This window comes from Rousettus aegyptiacus, unplaced genomic scaffold (genome assembly GCF_014176215.1).
Source record: "Rousettus aegyptiacus isolate mRouAeg1 unplaced genomic scaffold, mRouAeg1.p scaffold_m13_p_14, whole genome shotgun sequence".
Classification (NCBI taxonomy): Eukaryota; Metazoa; Chordata; class Mammalia; order Chiroptera; family Pteropodidae; genus Rousettus; species Rousettus aegyptiacus.
The window spans coordinates 5,799,436-5,820,805 of NW_023416289.1; the positions used below are offsets into that span (position 1 = coordinate 5,799,436).

At 52.0% G+C, this 21,370-nt stretch overlaps 1 protein-coding gene across 1 annotated transcript in view; it reads left to right on the top strand.

The window, feature by feature from the left end:
* The window catches only part of FTO (FTO alpha-ketoglutarate dependent dioxygenase), a 310,416-nt gene that overhangs the window by 286,302 nt on the left and 2,744 nt on the right, over window positions 1-21,370 (top strand). The window lies entirely within an intron of this gene.

The window sequence follows — 21,370 nt, forward strand, 5'->3', positions numbered from 1 at the left end:
ATTAATGGATTTGGGACGAAGAGATCAAAGACGAAGATGAAGTTCTGGGCCAAAAGGGGTCAGGAAGCCAGACCAGAATGTCTTAACAATGAAAAGCAGAAATCGAGTTGGGAGACGGGCAGAGATGCTTCCAGGTGGGGCGGTGGGGGGCCGTCCACCCCCCTTTCCGTCTCCCCCACTCCGTGCCGGCATTAAGGGGGTGCATTGTCTGTAGAAAATTTAAAAACAATAATAAAACTGACAAGAGTCAGCCTGCTTTTCATTATCACCATTCTCCATCAATTCTAGATGTCAGCGATAGAACACTCTCTAAAAAAAAGCCCTTTTTGGTCTAATTTCTACACAGTTTCTGAATTACTCCTGAGGTGTACTAATGTATGTCTATGTGTGTATTTATATTTACATACACGTAATGCTTCAAAGGAGCACATGTTAGTAAGATCGCCTTTAGTAAACATTGTATTGTACATGGACGTTAAGTCAAAGAGTCCTCCATTACGCAGTCAGCGAGCGGTGCACACACACTCGACTACACCCCTTCGAGAGTACATCCATTCCCATCCGACTGTGTGTGAGGTCCCTTCAGGTGGAGTTTATGTCCCCGGACACTATGGTGACACATATTCCCACGTGTGAACAGCGGGTTGAAAACAAACAGTGACAGTGACCGAGGCAAAGACACGGCAGTTGGGCTGCGCTCGAGTACCGTGTGGTCACGCGCAGACTTCGGCTTTGTTTAAGAGTTGAAAGAGTGGAGCACTTTATGAACTACCCTGTGTAATATTTTTTTCGTTGTTGTTATATCTGTTGAATGAAAATGTTTAGTTCTCTACATAAAATATTTGACTGAACTTGAATACTATTTTCCAGTTGGAATTCACGCTTTGTTAATCAGTCGTTTGACGCTGAATAATCAAGGAAATCCTTATCGTTACTGATGGCGATGGGGCTGTTTACCGAGAGGGAGTTTGTCATGCGGCAGAGAGGGGCGTTCGAAGTGAACCCGCCGCAGGTGCGATGTGCTACGTGTGTCCCCAGAGGTGCTCGTGAGAGCCCAGGGAGTTGTGGGGCGGGGGGGCTGCCGGCACAGCCAACCATGAAGAGGACGTGGAGGCCCAGGATGGTCGACCCCGGGAGGAGGCGCAGTGTGCGCGAGCTTCCCGGCCTGGCCTCCGAGCGAAGCCAGGGCTGAGGCTACAAGAGGGAACGAGAAGTAACGTCGACGGGAGTCGAGGCTCGACACGGACGGCGGACGGGCCGACGGCGGCGGTCACTCCGTGTGGCCGGCGCCCAGGCGCCTGCTGAGGGGCAGGCCGTGCTGCGAGACGGCCCCAAAGCAACCACGGCGTGGCCGCATTCCGCAAGAATCCAGGTGGGCAGAGCAGCGGGCAGCAGCAGAGGGGGGCCGGCCCTGTTACAGCCGGCGCCCCGGAGCGGGACCCGGCACTGGAGACGGAGAAAGCAGGCCAGGCAGGGGGCGGCGGGACGTTTCCCGCGGGAGCACGTGCGTCTTAGCGCAGGGCTCAGCCGCCGATCACCTCCCGCCGGTGATGCTCGTGGGGTGGGGGGGTGGGGGGCCGGGTTTGGCTCAGAGAAGCAGATCTTCCACTCATTCAAGCAACGCCAAAAAATTCACAAGAGCCAGTCCTGTTGGGGCCAAAAGAAACGGTGAGCTAAATGTGGCCCCTCAGCCACCGCCTGGTCACCTCAGTGCCAGAGTCTGAAACGGTTTCGGGTGGCTCCGCTGCCCGCCATCCGATGGTTTTCATGCTTTGGAGTCCTGGAGAGGGCTGATAATCAGAGGAGAAGCACTCCCGGCTGTTAAAGACAGTGACGGAAGGACCGTCACGAGAATGGTCAGTCGCAGCTTGCGGTCACCGAGGGCCAGGGAAGAGCCGTCGCTGATTGAGCTAACCACAGCGCGCCAGGCAATGTGCATGTTTACGTCACCTCCAGGCGCGAGCCCACCGAGTTTTCACGGCAGCTCCAGGAAACAGATACTTGTATCCCCATTTGCAGAAACGGGAACTTGGCGAGGTGAGTTTTGTAACTTTCCCAAGTTCATCACGCCGTCGGGATGCCAGCCCAGTCCTGCCTCGGACATTCCTAGCTCAGGATCCCGGCCACTACGCCAGCGATCAGGGGACTCTGGGGGCTGCTCCGAGCAGCCGGAGCTGGGTTCCCTCGACTCTCAGTGTGTAGGACCCATCACCTAGGGGCCTTGGTGGCTTCCCAGGCACCGCAAAGATAAAAGATAACAAACTAGTTCGGGGTTTTTGTTTGTTTGTTTGTTTGTTTTCTACTTGGTCGATAACTACAGTTTGAACGCCAACGTTTGCCATCCCCCTTGTCCTGTTAGGGAGAATCCTGTCTAACAAAGCCCATGGGGAAAGGGACTGACTGAGGTACGGTTTGGCCCGAAGCGCTTGTGTCAGGATTCGGCTCTGGAAGAGAGTGTCCTTTGACTTTCGTCTTGCTTGCTTAACAGACCACGGAAGTCAACATCCCTCTGGGAGAACAGCTCGAGCTCGGAGGCGTCACGGGCTCCCAGAGATCCTGTTGAGGCAGGATGTTGAGTGAAACCCACAATTGGAGCACAGCCCGTGGCTCCCAATTATAATGTTAATATTTAAGGGAGCCGCCTCCTAGCTTCATGCCCAAAAGGGGGCTGGGAGTTTCGATTCCCCTTTTGCCTTTCCTCCAACCAAAGAATGCGCCTCTTATCCCTGGGTGTCTGGTAAGGCTACGAAGAAGGTGACCCCTCGCACCTTAAAAAGAGAGCCAAGATCAGGGGCTCATGGTGTACCCCCAGGCCCCCCCCCCTTCCTGAACGAGGCGATTAGATATTATCTCAGAGAGTTCTCTTGCTGTGTCTTCATCCCATTTTCCAGGAAGCCCGTGGCAGGTCCCCAGCTTCTTGTCCTGTCCAGCCCAGTCTCGGGTGGGGCTTGTGTAAATAGTCAAGCCAGCCACGAAGGTATTGGCGTAGCAGACGTAGAAATGAAGCCCAGTCTGCCTCCCGGTCCGGACACATTCCTGAGTGGGCGAGTGGCCCCAGAGGGCCGGACGGGTCCCTGCCGGCTGCCTCTTGTGCCCTGTCTGGGTTCAGCCCATGTCATCCCCGGGTCAGTAGCTAAAGAGGGCTCAGATTTGAACCCAAAGTAACAGGCATTATAAATCATTACACGCCTGCCCCCCACACGCCGTGGCGTTGTCCGGAGATTGTGGCGTCGGAGATTGTGGATAGTGGGAGGCCCCTCATCCGAAACGCGAAGTGAGCAGCCTCGCAGAACCGATGGCCCAACTGTGGCCTTTCCTTCCTTCGCGAGAGGAGGGCGCCATTATTTAAACTGATACACAGTGGAAGCCTCCAGAACCCCCATCCCGATGATTACACCTGGAGATCGCAACAGCCGGATGCGTTAAGCAGTGACCTTCTCGAACGAGACCTGAGCCGAGAAGCCGCACGGCCCTGGCCAAGGACGCGGAGTCGGCGGAGCCACGGCAGAAAGAGCCCGACGTTCCCTGTCACCTGCTCGTCCCTTCAGCCCGGGCGGTCGGCTCTTCTGCCTCGGTCCGAGTCCACCCCCCACTCTGTTCACCTGAGCCGAATCCACTTCCACCGGATTCCGCGACCTACATAACCACGACTGGGCACGCGAGCTCCGCTGTGCCGTGGACAGGGGCGCGGCGTAGGGGACGTGCAGCCCGGGCTGGTAACTCGGGGGGCGCCGTCGCCCCAGCCCGGCCGTTCCGCTCCTTCGAGGAAGCCTGTGGAAAGCGGACCCCCTGACGTTCCCGACCGTCCGGATCCCATTTCCACTTAATCCCGCCCTCCACCCCCCACACACACACGCAGAGCAGCGTCCCCTGGAAACCAGCATTCCCACCTATACCAAAGTTTGTTTGGGAGGAGACATGCTCGCTAAGAATCGCCCTGTTGAGCAAAACTTGGGGCTGGGTTCGTCCAGTCCAGAATTCTGCCTTTGGTGGAGGTATCAGAAGTTCGGGAGCAGCACGGACTCGAAGCGATCTCGACGTCATCGTCAAGCATGCTGTGAGCCCTCGCTCTCCATGGACACGTCGCGCCCCCGTGGAATTTCTCTCCTCCCGTGGACGCGGTCGGGGGAGAATCCATATCTCCATCGCAGGGGTTGCCGATGGTCTATGATGGTGAAATTCAGGTTGGAGGCAAGGGACGTAGGAGCCCGTATTGTTTCTCGTACAATATTAGGAATCCTGAGTGTCCGTTTCTCATGAGAGGCAAGTTTTCATTTAAAAACTCTACGAGGTGGGAGGGATGGTTCTTCATTCTTTCTTTCTTTCAGTTCAAGGACCCCTTTTGGTTGCAACTGACAAAACCTTTAAAGACCAATTTTACGGGAAGGAAGAAAGGGTCTCAGTTCGGGGGCTCGGTTTTATCGGATTTGCCTCCTTAGCCCTTACCCCGTGTGGGAAGCAACGCGTCATACCCATATATTTTCTTAATTGTAAAAAAGTAGATCCTCTAAAACGTATTTTTTTTTTTAAATTGTGACTATGTTACAGTGGTTTCTATGTACCGCAGATTAGATTTTTATTAAGGGTTTTATTAAATAACTGGTGTTTCACCAACATCTAATTAAATCTTCTATCTAAATTGAACAGAAAATCATGGGTGAAAAGAAAGCATTTGTAGCAGACTTTATTACAGATAAGACTATTATTTGTTCATCTTAAGAATTCGAGATCAAATTTACAAGCAGCATTCTCATCAGATTTCTTTCCTGGGCTGCCGAGCCCTGGCCCCTTGAAAAACGGCCCATTACCTGCCCCCACCCCCACCCCCACACTTTATTATAGTGTCCTGGTTGTTGGCAACGTGCCCGCTGTTTAAGGTTACTTTCATTAATTAACCGAAAGTTAATTTCTTTGCGAGCAGAATCTCTGATCTCATTATGTTGTCTTTAAAGCCGAGAGCTGCAGGCTTTCTGGTCTCCTTCGACGGCACAGTGAAAAGCACACTCTTTATCTTCAGGGGCACCGTCTCCAGGGTTTAATTTAATAGTCCTTGAAGCGGTCGCGGCACAGCCAAGTGGACCACGACGATACGCCTTGGCTCCGCCGTGGGCGGAGGGGCCCCGGGGCTGGTTCGGACGTGGGCCGCAGCGGGTCCGTGTCCAGACGAGTGCTGCCTCGTGCCTCCCCCGGGGGCCCCTTCGGCACGCCCGTCCTACGCCCCGTCCCGTCTGAGGACGGAACCCACGCCAGCTCCGGCGTTCCTCCCGTGGATCGCCACTGCCCGGCCGTCCGACTCCCGGGGACTTCAGTAGTTTTTGGGGGGGTTGACCTCGTGTCCGTGTGTCTTTCCTGCGTTTGGCGAGCTGTCTTGCACTCCTCTGGTGGACACGGGGCAGCACGGGTGGTACAGAGAGGTTCGGACGGCGGTCTGGAGCCCGGCAGGCCTGGGTTTCAGTCCTGGCCTTTCTTCAGACTGGCTCCATGTCCTTGAACACGTCATTTAACGTCTACGCCTCGGTTCCTCTATCAGTCAACTTTAAATGATCATACAGAGTTAGGAACATTAAATAAGGTAACTGGTCCATAGCAGATACTTAGTCCCCTTCCGCTGACAGTCCTGCCCCTGTCTGTGCCATCTACAAATGTGTTTCCAGTTTTGAGTTCCTTCTGGTCTTCGGGGCCTGGCCGCCTGGTCGCTGCACCCAGAGGAGCAGTCGGGGGAGACGGTGCGACCCCACTGGCCGTGTTCCGTGCGGATTTGGTGAGCTGGGTCCACACGGCCCCAAATGCTCTTTCATAGACTTGGGGACATGAAAAGCATGCTCTTTGTCTCTCCGAGTTAGCGTCCTCTCCGGTGATGAAATCCAGTTGCTTTCTGGAGCATTAAATTCAGTAGGTCGAGAGCAGCCAAAATGTCTTTTCAGAGCTGCCAGGTGTAGGTCACACAAAGGGGACAGAACTCTTCAGGTGGCTGCGGCCTCAGGGGCCACCCAGGTACACGGAGAAGCCATTTGCGCCCCGCTGAGTCCAGCAGTGTCGCACCCACAGCCGAGATTGACGGCGTCCGGGGGTGGGGGAGGGGCCGCCCGGAGTGGGTGAGCGCAGGACAGGACACGCTTCCTCAGACGGCCCGGGGGACCGGCCTGTGCCCCTCGCGTACATCGCCTGTGCCGTTTCCTAACGAAGGATGCAACCAACGCGACTCAAGCAGGCCAGAGTCGCTCAGGCAGAAAATTCCAGGTCTTGGGAAGAAAAGCCGTGTGCCTCCAGGGCCCCGGCAGAAGTCAGAGGTCCAAGGTAATGTACTGGCAAAGATCCGTCCACCCTGGTGCCTTGCTTACTGCTCCCGCCTTGGCTTTAGGCGGAAATATTGTCAATGCCCATCGATTAGTTGGTGTGATGAGCCCGTGAGCGGGCATCCTGGGGTGTTGCATTTCCACTTTCGAGTGACTGTAAGTGGGGGCCGAGAGCAGGCTCCGGCCGGAGGGGGCTCCGTGGACCTCGCTCAGCCGCTGCCGCCGCAGTGACGTTGCGACGGGCAGACGACTCCGGTGTTCCTTTCTGGCCGTGTCACATTTACCCCTCCCCGAGACCCTTTTCCCCCAGCCGTCCAGATTTTCTAGCCTGACTGTGTATGTGGAAAAACCGTTTTTCTTCTACATGGGGTCTCTAAGTGATTTATAAACAGCATAGCTGACGTTTCTGTGTTTAGAATTTTTTTTTTTTTTTTTTTTTTGCTGTTTCGTCTTCTCGCGTGAGTGCCTGGTGAAGTTATCGCTTCCTTCACACGCCCTCCACAGCTAAAATCATAGCCACGTCTCTCCCAGTCCTCTACCCGGCTTTAAACATTCCATCAGCCACATCCATCCCTCACTTTAAAACTCTACGGCCACTTTATGAAAGGTGTAGACTTTACGACGTGTCGGAAGAAAAGGTGGACCGTAGGCCCCGTCGGGGGCGATTCCTGTAAGGCGCGTATCGGTGACGAGTCGGCCAGCACCATGCCGCCCACGCTTGTCTGTAAGTTGTTTATTTAGAGCCCAGTCTGGAGTCGCTGGAAACTGGAGTCCCTCTGATGTGTCTTTCTCCCCTAGGCACAGAGTATGCAGAGTGACCACTTTAACCCCCTTTGCCAAAAAAGCAGCAGCAGCAGCAGCAGCCACAACAACAACAAGACCTCCAAGCAGAGAAAGTTAGGCCTAATTCAGATTTTTTTTTTTTAAAGTGGAAAACTACCTGAGAAATGAGGTCCACGATGGAAGCCCCGAGAAGCCCTTTAACCTGCGCAAAATCCTATACCACAATTATATACAATTTCACCCTTGACCGGAGCTGTTATTTGAGCAAAAATAACCATTTTTTTTTTTCCGCCTGCGCTAAATGAACCACGAGATCCGTGTACCCAGCTGCAGAAAAATGTCGGCTCGGCCTGCATGTCGTCGACGTACTTGATGGCAAGGGCATTATAGGATCAGAAGAGTTAATAATTGGATCCTGTCCACAGCAGCCACGCAATTAAGGGCAAGATTAGCAGAGATGAAAAATTTATTGTGAAAATGCGATGCTCGTCTAAAAAAAAAAACAAAAACAAAATGATTTCACTGAGCGGTTGTTCTCTTGGCATAATCCTAATGATCAACTCTATTTCCCTGATAATAGGAGAAAAACTAATTGCGGTGAGGACAGGACAAATCTTTTTTAATCTGCGTTGTCATCCCGACTAAGTCCCAACCCATTTGTATTAACCTTCGCTGACAGAGTCACATGATGGACATAATTTCTTATAATTTACCAGCTATGGATCTAACCTTTCTTCATCAAATATTCATAAAGGCAGGATTCTCAATGATTTTCTGTCTCTCCTCATATTTACAGCTTGTTGTCTTCTTCCCCTTTACAGTAATTTGGACACAATTGAAGTCAAATGGAATTAAAGTTAAATGCCGTTAGCAACTAAGGTGCCCAAAAGCAAAGGCGTAGGGGAGGGGTCGTGAACCGAAGGGGCAAAGCTGGTGTCCCCAAGACCCTTCGCGCTTCAGAGGAGCGCTAGTGGGCCGCCCTTCCCCGAAAGAGGAGCGCAGAGTCCGCGGGAGAATGAAACGAGGTCCCCGCTAAAACAGCTGGGCTGAGGCGGAGTGCCCCAGGCCTCCCCTGCCTCCGGGGCTCGCCGGAAACCCGGGCTGTGGTGGCCAGGCCCTGTGTGAGCGTGTGTGCCCCCAAGGGGCCTGGGGAACGCTGCAGCGGTGGGCGAGTCCGGCGGTCCGGTCGCTGAGAAAACAGGCGTGACTGTTTGAGACGGTTTCTGAGCGCGCTCGTGGTGGACGGACACGTGTGTCTACTTGGCATCTTTGTTGCTTTGACAGTGTTCCAAACAGACACGGAGATGGAAGAGCTTTGTAAAGCCGGGGTGTTCGAGTGTCGAACCCGGCCTTTTATATTTCCTCTTCCCCTCGCAGAGTGTCAGCTTCGGCGTGATGGCGGAAATCTGGGCCAGGTGAGACGGTCAGCAGAAACTCCCTTTTTCTCCTCCAGTCCTCAGATGGCCTTTGCCTGAAGAGCTGAGAATGTCTTAGGTATACATTCGCCCTTAAGTTGCGAAGGGATCATTTTGCCTGGTTGACTTCAAAGCCAAGAATTTACTTCGCACTTGAGTTCCCGGGAAAAAAAAAAAAAGAACCAAAGACAGTTATTTTCTTTAAGAACCGATTCACATCCCTGCTGAAGTACTTTGTTTTGTGCACCATCAGTTAGCATCTTTATTTTTAATTATACAACTATTACACAAATATATTTACTTTATAAAAAATAATTAAATCTTTATAAAGTCCTCCTTGACTGCTACCCCCAATCTCAGGCCTTCTCGCCCTTCCAGACATTTCTGTGAGTTTACAGACATATAGCTGTGCCCATAGACAAATAACTTGTTTTCTTTGTGCTACATAAATGGTTATTATGCTGTTCAGATCGACATCCAACTTGCTTTCCTTACTTGATAATGTATCTAATTGCAAATCTTCCTCTGTTAGAACATGTAATGTAAATCTGTTCTATTTAATTGTTGCAGAGCAGTCCACAGAATACATATACTGTAGTGTAGTATTACTCCCACGATGATGGACAGTTAGGTTGTTTCCAGTTTTTCAAATTATAAGCAATTATACAGAATATCATTATCTATTTGGAATGAGATAGTTCAAGTAATTGTTTCAACAACGCCCTGGCTTTTGCAACTGCAGTTTCGAGAACGTTTTCACTATACCGACAGCTCAAAATACACGTGTAATGTTTTCTGCCAAGCCGCATGTCCTTTCTGGTGGTACAGACATTCGGCATTCTCAGTGCCCCACAAATAAAGAACCATTCCAAACGTGAGTGAATGCAGTGTTTGCGACAGGGGACAAAATGATGGCCAGCTGTCAGAAATGCCCCAGTGAAGCCCGTGATGCAGGAGAATATGGTGACGGTGAGTTTCTTGTTCCATGAATTCAGTTACATGGAAGGTCAGGCTGTGTCCCCTGAGCTGCCGCCACGTGTTGGGGCAACCCCCCGCCCACGTGCCAGCATTCTCCCACGCGGTACTGGATGCTCGGTCTCCCTTGCTAGCACTCACATGATAGAGAGGTGTCACTGAGTCTGCAAGGGCGGGGGGGGGGGGTTCCACATGGGGGTATGTATTCCGTGCATGGTCTTAATAACCATTCTTCAGTCTCTAATAAAAGGTGGCAGGAAATGCTTTTAAAGGACCAGAAAATTTTGCCAGAGGATTTGAACAACTGACTCGAGGGTGGCATGTATGTGAAAACGACCTTCCGGTGTAACTGAGAAAGTGGGCATCTCACGTGCTTTCGACTTGATTTTCTGCTGGTAGCTGGCCCAGTCTTTCTATGTTGAGAACTCTTACGAAAGGGGAAATTGAGAGATTCTGCCAAAAGTTAATAGACCCTAAGGAAAAAAAAAAATCGATAAATTGGACTTAATCAGAATGAAAACCTTTTGTCCATCAAAGAACATTTTCAAGAAAGTGCAAAGACGACCTATAGGATAGGAAAAAAGCTTGTAAATCTGATAAAGGTTTACTGTTCAGAATAGGTAAAGAGCTTGTGAAACTCAACACCAAAAACACAAACAACCCAATTTAAATGCGGGTTGATTAGACAGTTTCTCCAAAGAAGAAGCACAAATGGCAAATAAGCACATGAAAAGATGCTCAGCATCAGCAGTCATCAGGGGAATGCAAACCAAAACCCGGAGGAGAGGCGACTTCGCACCTACTGAGATGGCTCCAGGAAAAAAGTAAAAATAGCGAAAAACAAAATAAGGAGCGTTAACCAGGATGTAGAGAGACTGGCGTCCCAGACATTGCCGGCATATCCTCTGAAGTTACAAAGGTATCCGGTTAAGGAACTAAAAATACGGAGAACCCTATTTCGGTTCTCCGTCGCTGCAAAACAAATCACCCCAAAACTCAGCGCCTTCAAACAGCCACGGTTGTTACTTCTCACGTCCGTGAACTGGCTGGGGCCCGACCGAGTGGGCAGTTCCTCCACTGGCCTCCCTGGGGGCCTCGCCGAGGACCCTGGGCAGGTGGCAGCCGGGGCTGGGGTTGCTGGGCCTCTCCCCGTCCAGGTGGCCCGTCCAGCAGGGGACCCAGGCTTCTGCCTCTGAGGCTCCAAACCTCCGAGACCGCAAAAGCGGAAGCCGCCGGGCTTCGTCAAGACACCGTCCGCATGTCCCGCATGCTGCGACCTGTCGTTTCAAGCATAGACGTTTACTCGTATCAGAAGACCCCCTTCCTAGAGGCTTTCTGGGGAAGACTGAGACCCTGCCACCCCCCGCCTAACCATCGTAGAGACCCCGGCCCCTGACCCCATCTCCTCCGTCCCTCGTCCCCCTTCTTCAGCCACAGTGCCCTCCCTCCTTGCCATCCCTTGACCAGCGGGTGACTCGGGTGACTCAGTCTCACCTAAAACAATCTTCCTCAGGCGGATGCCAGCCACAGCCGCTCTCGCCCGAGCCTCGCCCCTGCCTCTGGGCTCTCTCCTCTCCCTTCCTCGTCTCCGGGTGACTGGCCGCAGAGCCTTTAGCTCCGGCGGAAATGGTCTTAATCTCTATTCGCTTACATCGCACGGCGGAGCATCCCGGGTTCTCCTTCCGTCCTCATTCTTTCCTTAGCACGGAACCTCCGTTTTAACGGAGGAGAGAAGAGCATGGTACGTCCAGTTTGAAACCTACACTTTCTAGCCTCTTCTGCGGCCCAGTGACTGAACTCTAGTCAGCGAGATAGAGGCGGAGGTCGGTCGGCTGTCCTCCTTTAAAAAAAAAAAAGGAGGTGCGGCATATCTGACCCCTCTCCCCTTTCTTCTGTTCCCTGCCTGGGACTCCACATATGGTGGCTGGAGCACTCCGGACCTTGAGGTGACCTCAGGGATGGCGACCATCAGCTAGGAATGGCGGAGCCAAAAAGTCAACCAAGCAGCCTCGGGTCCTGGGTATCCGTGCACTGCTGTCATGTGACCTCCTTAAACTACTTTAAAATGAAAGAAAAATCAACGCCCATCTTCTTTAGCTACTGTTGGTTGTAGTGCCTCTTGCGGGCAGTTTGTAGCTCACACTCATGTTTGCTGTCCGTCTGCCCCCACCAGAACGAAACCTCCATGAAACCTGGAACTCCGTCTAGGTCACCGCTGTATCTCTAGATCCCAGGACCTAGTAAATATTTGTCGAATGAGTGAGTGGATAAATGAGAAGAACACATGCAGACACACACACCAGTTACAATGTTCCTTCTGCCCAAATCCTGGCTTCCTCCTCAGACCGCTCGTGGCGAGCTCCATTGCGTTATCATCCTCCCTGAGTGCTGCACCCAGGCCTAGTTATTTACGCGGGCCACAGCGGTTGCAACTTCTCCGTGTTAGCTGCGGAGACAGCGTCATTCGGTTCCTAGGACTACGAAATGCAGGCTCGCTGTGGGTCGCACACGAGGCTGTTTCCGGCCTCGTCGGGGTTCAGCGGCCTCGTTTGCACGGTGGTCCCGGGGCCGCAGCTGCCTGGACTTCCCGCCCTCCTGCAGGAGAGCTGCACCGCCCGGCGATTCCGTCTCTACCATAGAACAGGCGTGGGCGGACAGAGCGGTTTACCGTCTCTAATCTCGAAACGACATGGCAGCTTTGAGGAACCCACGGAATCCTTGGCTAGACCATGCAGCGCCCAGCGGGGTCTGTGGCAGGCACGTCTCATCTCCGAGGGGCTTAGGCCTGCAGGAATCGTTTTTGAATCGGAGTAACAGCAACTGGCTTCTAATTCTACCACCGGAGGAAGCGCCGTGGAGTAGGAAAACGCCACACCGGCGAGCGACTCAAGTTCCAGTCCCAGCGGTACAACTGACTTAGCCGTGTGACCTAGAGCAAGGCCGCCGCTGACTCACCTCCCAAACGGAGGTAGCGCCTCTCTTTCCTACCCTGGTAGGGAGACTCCTATGAGATAGGTTATGTGGGGATGAACTGTAATGTCTATTTAGCAAATCCCAATCTTTTTAGACATGGGAAAAACCTTCGGGATTATTTAACCCAACCCTTCATTTTGCGAATCTGAGTCCCGATGGCCGGAGAGTCAAGGTTTTGCCCAGGGCCACAGGTTAAGGTAGTGCCAAACCTGGGTCCTGAATTCTCAGACCAGTGGGCTTCCTTCCTTACCATCTTCCCGTGTCTGCGGGTAATAACAATATTGTTATTATTCCTCCTTTGATTGTGCCTTTAATTTTACTCTTGTTATTGTGAAATTGGTTATGTCACTGGAAAATTAGCTCTGTTTTAGGGGAAGTACAGTTCAGACGCCCCTCAGTCACCCGCGCATTCCACTGTGATTATTGTGGCTACGATGTGCCAATCCCTGCTCTAGGCTTGGAGGGCAAAGGCAGAAATCCCTGCCTTCAGGGAGTTTATCTTAACATATTAACACCAAATGGGATCAAGTGTCCCGAAGAAAAACAGGGGAGAGAAAGGAGCCGGGGGCCCTGCTGGGCCCGGAGAAGGAGGGAGGGGCCATGTTGCTGTCTTAAGTCAAGAAAGCCCTCGTGGGTTGGGTTTTGTTTCAGCAGGGACCTGAAGGAGAGGTGGGCAAGCCAGGAGGACTTATTAGGGCCAAGAGTTTTCAAGGTCAGAGACACAGTAGCCGCTAATCCCCTGAGAGTGTTCTGAGCCCGTTCAGGGAAGAGCAGACGAGCCAACAATCGTGGAGCAACGTGAAAAGCTGGATGAGCAGGAGAGAAGGTTGGAGAACCGGGGCCGGAAGGGGTGGATAGATAACGTGGGGACTTGTGGACCGTCGTTAAGTATTTCGACTTCCGCTCGGCTTTTAAGTCAGTGCACAGCACAGATTCATCGGAAGACTGGCACGTCCTCGATAAACTGGCGTTTTATTTTTTGGCCCAGCATTTTCTAACTCTGAATTCGGACTGCCCCCGACGCCGCCGGTATGGGGCTTCACCGAGTTCTCCACTGCCCGTGCTCCTGGCCCGTTAGCGAATGTCCCTAAAGAGAGAGAAAGGCCCAGTGGCCTCGTGTTCTGAATAAGGTTAGAATAAACTCGGGAGAGCTTTCTCGTCGTCCAAAAACCAATTAAGCAGGGGACACGGAAGTAGTTCTAAAAACGGCAACACGGTGGAGATAGGCTGACAGGTGAGCAGATGGGGGAACCATCAGCTCAGATTTATTTCACAGCTTACAACTCCGACGAGCATTCCGAAGTCAGGACAGCTGGCCTTTTATTCCGTAAGCCATTGTCCTTGGCTCTGCCCATCTCTCAGGAGTGTGCGTGGATTACACTCCGATGGCAGTCTGTCTGTCAGCCTTTGGCTTTGCAGGGGAAAATCCTTTGTAGAAAACAGGTTCTTGATGTTAATCAGATTTCCCTGTAATGCCTGCTTCTTCCGTGGGTTATGAAGTTTCTAGATTCTGGAAATCAATGCCATTAGCCTTTTTAGCTTTCATTTTCATAAATATTAATTACCCCGCGTGACTTCTATTATCTGGTCCTCAGTAAATGGAATGTAAGCAAACAGTCAAAAAGCAGCATCTTCGGATTTTCTAAAAGAAACGTTTTGGGTTTGTTTTTTTTTAATGTTATAATACATAAAAAAAAAAAAAAATCACAGCTGCCTTGAATTTCGGATTGTCAGCTATTCCGGAATCCTTCTGAAGTCTGAGACTGTCTCACGCAAACTTTACTTAAGTTTCAAGCAACAGGGAAGTCATGAAATTTGGAAGGGGTTATCTTTTGTCAATCGCAGTCCTCTGTGGGGCACCTTGCTGACAGAGGACAGCGGAGAGACCGTATTCTGTGGCCGAAAGGAGAGCTCGACGTTGCCCAGTGGGGATTTTGTTCCGATAATTGCATTGGATCGGTCCTCTTGCCGTGGCGCAGGTACGGCATTCATGTCACTCATTAAGTCATACTCCCGTCCGCCGTCGCTCACCGCGCAGAGCCACCGGCAGAATAGATTTTCCTCCAAAGTGTTTGTTTTCATTGTTGCCCTTTAAAAATAATGAGTCCTTTCTACTCCCTTGCAAGGAAAGTTACTCTAGACGGCTTTGAAATCGTACACCTTTTGTTGGGCGCATTTCTGCAGTGGTCCCGTAGCTTTGTGCGCCAGGCAACCCAAGCCGGCCTCTCTCAAAGCTCCCAGCCGGGCCGCCTCAGACCCGATACATACGATCGGCCGGCCCATTTGACCTTTATGTTGTTACCCTTGGCCAGGTAGAAGTCATGCGGGTTTCAGGTGACCCTATCATGTGGCCAGAGCTCAAAGGTCAGCGGCTCCTAAATGTTCAGCTGTCAAGGTAGCCCATTCATCACTATCATTATGTAACTGCCAAGCCGACAAATGAACCTGAGGATAGAGTGGTTCTCAACCCTCCACCTCCTGGGTTTGCGCCCCAGTGGTGGGCCAGGCGGTCTCACATGTTAAGTGGCTCCACGAGCCTGTCGGAGGCCCCGAGGTAGGGGGAACGACTCCAGGAGGCCTGTTCTCGGCGCTGGACCCCGCGGAGTCACCAGGCGCCTGCTCGGAGGGCCAGGTTGCAGGTCTGCACAAGCCGGCTCTGAGTCCGGCGTCCTCTGAAATGGCAAAGAATTTAATGTCAGCCCTTTATGGACCGAAGATACTCACGTCCCACGCCACCACCCCCCACCACTAACCCCCACCCCCGCCGAACACACACACACCACGACCCCGTTCCACCTTAAGCCTCTTCGAGGTCTCTTATGACCGTTAACGTGGTGCAGTGTTTCCACCAACGGGCCTGATCCGAAGAGTCACTTGTGAAAATCCAGGGTAAGATGATTGTAAACCGGGCCGCGTACTACAACTCAGCGCTCACTCCTAAGATGGACTATTTGGAGCAAAACACAGTGAGACCTGACATAGTGCCTTCTACCGCGTGGGGGGATGCGTTCTGATCGGCTGATACCCTAACGGACTCCTGCTTGACGCGAGACAGAATGGCTGTCGACTCCTCGTTGTTAATTAAAATCGCAGGAGTAAAGCCCTGGCCTGAAGGAGACTGCGGTTTTTAAGTCGTTGGATAGTTTCCGATGAAGTCGTTGGTTTCCATTGCTCTAGTCTTTAGAGGTCGGGCTTCTTTCATTTTTACTTATAAGTGTTACCAGCACCTCCGGCCAACGTGGCGTGCGTGATGAGCCGTGTTTTAAAAATGAGACCCGTGTCACACAGGGAAAAGGGGATAGAGGTATAATTACACATCCGTGTGGCTCTTTACATATTTTAGAGGGCTTTTATATACGTTATTTGATTTTATCTTCACGTAACCCAGGAAACCAAGAAGCATTAACTTCATGTAACAGCCAAGGAAACCAAGAGGTCGAGAGGGGTTTCTCAAGGTCACCCCAGGAATATAATTAGAAATAGTTTATGGTCTTAAAAGATGATTGTGTATCTGTTATTTCTATAGACTACAGATGCTCATGCTGTAAGAGCCTCAAAATCATTAGAATGAGAAGAAGAAAAGTCTCGTCAATCATTGGCCATCGTAACAGTCCTTCGAGAGATGCAGGGAAAATAAATGTTTTGCTTCCTCCCCCCATCCCCCCCCCCCCGCCCCTGAAATGATTTGGAATCTCAGGACTATCTTATTTTGGAAAGATGAGGGTCCATTTGAGTCCAAACAGATACCCGTGAAAAAGACGGCATGCGGTGGATAGGACGGCCAACCAGGCGTCCGGGGCCTGGCCCGGTCCTCACGGCCCCGCGTGCCGTCGGCTGCGCCTCGGGTGAGGCAGCCCTCACTCTGTACCTGCTTCTCCATCGCTCTGAGGCCACTGCGAAAGTCAAATAAGATGGGGCCGCGGGTTAAGGTCCCTCGAGGCGTTTAAACGACGCACCCGATGCGGTCGCCGTTGCAATCAGGAGCTGTTCTCCTCTTTCCGGTGAAAGGATTCTCTTTGCAGTTTATTTTTCTTGTCTCCTCAGCCGCCCGCGCTTGGTACTATTTCTCTGTCGAGTTCCAGTGTTTATTGTTTGTTCATTTTTGTTTTGTTTTGTTTTTTTTTTTAAGATTGCTTCTCTTGGCGACTCTTGTAACAGGAGCCGTCTTCTCCTGAAATCTTTCTTGATCGTTTCATCGAGAGTAATGGAAATGTTACCTGTCCTTCTTTATTTGTTACGAAATTTAGGGACGCGGAGGAAGACCGTATATGTTTTCTTAAAATCAATGGCCGGCACATTACTGTAAAACCTATTGATTAAACACACGGAGGGGGATGTTAGCCATTTAGTCTGCGAAGTGACGCAATGAGGGAAGAAACGTCTCCTTTTGACTCGTGCATTAACCTTTTATTGACGGCTCGCATACCCGCAATTAACACACACTTTAGCTAAAGTGGTTAATGTTAGCACGGCGGCCGGTGGCCGCTCACGTAGCCGCAGTCCTGCTCATCCGATTCCAAGTGTCGCCCTTGGGGCGCTCGGCGGCCAGGGGTCCCCACACGAGCTACACCTGCTGGGGGGGGAAGGGGGACCCGCGACCATCCGCGCTCGGGCCAGCCGGCGCGACACGTTTCCTCCGCTTCTGGTTCTGTCGCTAGATCATTCAGGGCGCACCGTTCCTAAGCAGCAGGAGTTTTTTTTTTTGGGGGGGGGGGACTTACAGAGTTCTTCGGATTGAAATCACGCGTGTTTGGGAGGGAGATAGTACTGTTTTTTCCTTTGGTCCCTCGCGGTGCTTCAGGAAAGGAGCAGGGGGTTTCTGGGTAGATCCAAGTTTATTTGTCAGCCCGAAGCATGGAAAAGAGGGTTTTTCTTTAGGGTAGGAGGAAAGGGGACAAAGTTGGAAGGGGAAGCAGTCAGTCTCCTACTGTCGATTTGGCAGGATTCAGGATAATGTGCTACCCTCGGGAACACTGAGTTTAGGGGGAATTTTTTTTTTTTTTTAACTTCCTTGAGAATGACTATCCAGCTCTGGTTATCGAAACTGGCTTGTTCTCACGCGGGGGCCACTGTGGGTGCAACCAGAGCTTCCTTCCCCCCCCCCCCTTTATCTCGGAGAGGAACAGCACTCGAACCAAAAGCAAAAGCCATCGCTTCGCGCCTCCATCCCCGGATGCTCCCTGCGCGCACCGCAGCGCGTCCACGGCCGCATCTCACATCTCGGTTCGGAGGGAGGACCCTCGGCGTCCACTCGGCAGGCATGGGTGTCGGGAAGGGCAAGACGGAACCGAGGGGTGGGAGCCATGGCCAGCCCGTACCAGCCAGGACTCTTCGGGTTGCAAGTGACAGAAACGCCGATCTCAGACGGCCACCGGCTCACGAACCTGAAAAAGTCTCTGCGTACCCAGCTGCCAGTGAGGCTCGACCGAGCCATTCGCAGTAGCCGCCAGGGTCCAGCCCCTGGTTGCAGTGGTGACAGAATGACTACGGCAGCCCCAGGTCCCCCGTGCTCGTAGTTCACGGACCAGGAGAGTCAGAAATGCTTTTCCTTCCGCCCCCATCCCAGCCCTCTGAGCCGCACTCCTGCTTTTCCCCGGCTGTCTGGGAGCGTGGGGGTGCTGATGAGGGTGAGCTCGTCGCCCCCCCACGCACAGGGCTCAGCCTGGGGACGGGCGGATGCCCCAGGAAAATGAGAATCCCGTTTGTAGGAAAGGCGGGAAAAGACACGAGACAGCAAACGTCCACCCGTCGGTGTTCCTGAAACATTTCTTTAAGACACCCCGCGGCCCCTTTACTTTGCAAGGGACTATCGAGTCTGTGTGCTCAGAAAAATCCAACCTTATTTCCTCTGAAACGCCAAATCGGTCCGGGACGGCCACCGCTTAGCAAGTCCACCGACGGCACCTTCGATTAATCCTGGGTCTCCGGGAGCAACTGCCGAGTCTTCCGGAAGCCGAGCAGTTTAGCTGCCGCGGGAAGTTGTGACGGCCTCCGCATCCTGGGACGTCGCGTTGTGGCAGGATTCAGCCACAGGCGCCATCTGATTCAAGTCGCGGGGAGCTACTTCCGTATGTATCTCCAGATACGGGATGCGCCCGGCCAGAGGCCGCCCCCGCGGCTGGCGGGAGGGCGGGGGGGGGGGGCGGTTGACATGGGGACGACGGGCGGCTCTCTCGGTGGCATCTCTCGCCGCCACTGACACGTGCAGAGGTAACGATAGCGGTCACAGTATTTCATAATGTTCGAGCGCTCCCTACGTGCCGGGCAGTGTTCCGAACGCTTCACGTGTCTTAATTCACTAACCTTCATAACCACCCCACTACGGTGTCATTGTCATCGTCATCGTCATCGTCATCGTCGTCATCATCATCACCATCATCCTCACTCCCCAGACATAAGGGTCAGGGAGGGGAAGGAACTCGCCCACGATGCCAGGCCTCCGGGAAGGAGCGGCTCGGAGCGTGCAGGGCACACGCTGTGCCCCCACCTCCCAGCTCCCCATCTGAGGACTTGGGGGACGACGAGAGGCAGAATGAGTGACTGAGCCCGAGAAGGCAAAACCCCGGAGGGGTTATGCCTCTTCCAGGGATCCTCGGTCCTCTCGATGCCATAGTCGGGCATGAAGTTGACTCAGACAATGTCGTTCGCGTTGGGAATGGGGACTGTCCCTTCCCGGAGGGAAATCCAGCACTTCGAACCCCGAGCCCTCCACCGGGCCCAATCATCAGGGGAATCTGGGCACGAAGACAAGACTTTAAAGCCACCTAGAAAGATCTAAGTGAAGGCCCCGAAGACACCCAGCCGGGGTTCTACCTCCGGCCTCGAGGGAGGCAATGGATATGCACAACTCTGAGCCTCTCGGGGGCCCGCGGGGAAGGAGCCAGTTCCCGCATTGGCCAGTCCCTGGGGAGAAGACCGAGGGCAGGAAACCAGGCAGCATCTTCCCCACAAAAGAACAGCAGCCTAAGCAAACCTCAGCCGTGCCTATTTTTAGTACTTTTCTCAGAGTGAGGGGGCAAAACCCATTTGACAGGTGAAAAAGCATCTCTATTGACTTTTTACAAACCCTTATGATATTCTGGGTGGATCGACACTCATCACAGCCCTTTAATCTGCCAACCAGGATAATGTGTGCACACATCATCCCTCTGCTGAGAGATTGAAACGCTCAATTTGGAATAACTTTTCCCACCTAGCAAATTGAACATCACGACGCTGAGGCAGAGAAGAAAGCGCAGTTTTAAAAGCTTTGCAGAGTTCCTGTGTAATTAGTCGCAGCTTCCCCCTGAATATTAATTCACACCCCGCCCCCCCCCCCCCACCACCACCCCTTTCCCGTGATTTAGAGACTGTCTCTAGGACTACAGAAGTGGCACGGTCTCAAACACCTATTATTAAGTAGTCTGCAGAACGCACCCTCTCTTCTTGAGTGCTGCGTGGGGCTTATCAGTGCAAACAGTTTAATATTTATGCTAAGAGGATTGTCAAAAGCAGCTTCTGTTGCTTTAATTCTTGTTTTAAATAAATAATGAGAACATTTAAACACATTACTCTTCTTGGGGCCCTGAGGTCAGCTAATCTTATTATTTATGAAGTGATGTGCTACATAATAGTACTTAGCGCGTGTTAACAGACGCCATTATCAGGGCCTGATGCAGAGAGCTCAAGATATATTGGAATGTTGTGTGTAATGTACGGCGGAGTGAGTGCCTGGCATGCCGGTCCGGCAATTAGCCGCACGAGAAAATAGGTGTTCGGTTGAAGTACGTTTTCCTGCGGGGCTTCCCCTCGCCATTAATAACTCCCCAGGGAGGATGATGTCTTGTAGTTCGGCACCTTCCCCGCCATCGGGCTTGGGTATAGGTCCGGGATGGCCCATTTCCGGATCTCTTCCCGGTTAGTCCTACACGGAAGACGAGGAGTGGGCTCACTGGTCTAGAGAGAGATGCGGAGAAGGTGGGGTAGGGCCCAGGAAAAGAACACATTCGTCTCTTCCGATGTACTCACAGGACAGACTGTCCCCAGCCGATGATGGCTCGACTTCCGAGTTGTTGTCGTTGTCGTTGTTTTGACTTTACAACGGTGCAGAAGCGACATGCGTTAAAATTTTTTTTTTTAAATCACTACCTGAGATAGTCAGTACTTTATTAGAAAATGGGCTTTGTGTCAGACGACTTCGCCCCACTGTGGGCTGTTGCAAGTGTTCTGAGCACGTTTCAGGTAGGATAGGCTGCACTATGATGTTTGGCAGGTTAGGTGTTTCAAATGCGTTTTCGACTTTTAATACTTTCGACGTTTGGTGGGTTGAACGGGATGTGACCCCGTCCCGAGTTGAGGAGCGTCTGTGTTTCTTTTCCGTGTACGCACGGTCACCACCATGTACTCCGAGAGAGCAGACAAAGTGTTCAATTCTTTATTGCAATTTGCGTTTCTTTCTCTCTGATCTTCTCCTCCCCCCGCCGCCAAGTAAGTAAAGCCAAAGCCACTCTCTTTGCCAGACCAATTTTAAATAAGCTGATCTCTCGGAGAGGTAGCCGCCTGCCAAAGTGTGTTGACGGCGTCCCAACTTTTTCCCTACAAGGCTGTGATTTAGTTGCATACGATAATTAATTTCGGTATTGATGAATAATCCATTTAATAAAAACCGTGATTTAAGTGTTTTCCTCAGGGAGTAACTCTTGCTAGCCTCTTAATTTAATTTTGTGGAAGTTTCCCCCCCCCCCCATTCATCAGTGGAAATGATTATTAACCTCTATTTGCATATATCCTGATAAATCGGTCTCTCCTTGGAGTGCCTTTTCCTGAGCAAAGCAAGCTGGGACACTTGTAAATCTCCAGGATCTCCAGAGTCAATCCTGGTCTGTAATATTGTTTAATCTATTCCTGGACGTTTTAATGCAGTAAATTCAATTTAATCTTTCCCAGTAA